This window comes from Echinops telfairi, unplaced genomic scaffold (genome assembly GCF_000313985.2).
Source record: "Echinops telfairi isolate 266 unplaced genomic scaffold, ASM31398v2 ScPeMD7_7412;HRSCAF=8450, whole genome shotgun sequence".
In the NCBI taxonomy this organism is placed as follows: domain Eukaryota; kingdom Metazoa; phylum Chordata; class Mammalia; order Afrosoricida; family Tenrecidae; genus Echinops; species Echinops telfairi.
The window spans coordinates 8729707-8731153 of record NW_022111312.1 but is presented as its reverse complement, the minus strand read 5'-3'; positions in this window follow the sequence as shown (position 1 = coordinate 8731153).

Below are 1447 nucleotides of genomic sequence, written 5' to 3'. Positions count from 1 at the left end.
CTGAGCTGGCCAAGGGCAGTGCTCAAGGGGGAGGGGCACACACAGGTGGAAGCCTGCATCCTCTCCCATCTCTTGGGCTCCCAGCCCCCATCCTGGGCCACACTGGTGGTGATGATCAGGATGCCCAGCAGGCCTGGGGTGCACCCTGTGTGCCACCCAAGCCAGGCACTCTCCTGTGGGCCTCTCTGCCTCTCAGCCCAACCAGAGCCCCAGAGCGATGAGGGCTCCTGGCTGACTGTGGGGCACAGAGGGTTCAGACACAGGCCTAGGTGGTGCACCCAGTCAGGCAGCTCTGGGGCTCGCTTGTCCCCCCTCAGGGCCCTGGTGGTTTGGGAACATCTTCAAAGTAAGGCGTGGCCTCTAGCCCCCGAAGGCCAGCCGTGAGAACAGAGGCTTAGCTTTCTGCCCGGCGCCAGGCTAAGAACGCCGGGTGTGTGAGACATCTCGGTGAGGATGGTGAGCCCAGTCCCTGGAGGAAGGACATCACGCTTGGTCAGGGAGGTCAGCGACAAAGAGGAAGTGAACTGTCACAGGGGCGCTCAGATCAATGACTGTGAAGCTGGCCCCGGACCAGGCAGTGTTTCCACTGCGCATGAGGTCACTCTGAGTCAGAACTGACCCCATGAGACAGCATGCCTGTGTGTGCATGCACGTGCACATATGTCTGTACGTGATACCCTCATCTCCCTGGTGAGTGTAAGATGACAGACAGACGGACACAGATGGGAAAGAGTTCCTGGACATTCCCAGTGCTTAAGAACTTGCCCACTTACCAAAAAGTTTATTTTGACCTAGAGGTATCTACCTGTCTATCAACCACCTATTCATCTCGTCAAGAGCTTAGGATGACGCGTGGTACACCGTAATGAGATGCTACACAAAGCAAACCTATTATCCTTATCAGTGCAGCAGGGGACACGCGAGGCTGTGAGGCAATTTGCTCAGAAGATCAATGTCTTCATTATCAGCAGAAGCCAAACGTTGGCTTGTACAACCATTTTGCTTGGGGTGGGGGTGGGGGGTGCCCCGAGAATACCAACCCCAGGGAGCATACAGAGACCTTGTTTTTCCTTCCCACGGATTTCCACCAGGTAAAGTAGCACCTGATCTGAGAGCGAGGAAGGAAAGCGCTGATCAAAATAGCAATCCTTGTATTGACAAAGCACTTTCTCTATTTCCAGAGCACGTTTGTCACCTCTCTCTCCTTTTATGCCAGCAGAATCCTATGCTTTCCCACAGACACTGAGATCCTACGTCCTCCCACAGAGAGACAAAGGTCTCTGCAACCTTTAAGCCGTGACCAAATGCCTGGAAGGAGCAAGTCACTGGGCTTGGAGGCTTGGGACCGTCACCTTTGGGTCACCAATGTCAACGGGTATAATCTAGTTCACAAAGAGAATGTTCTAAACCCAGGGACAAGGGAACAACAAGCGATCCAAATTGGTGG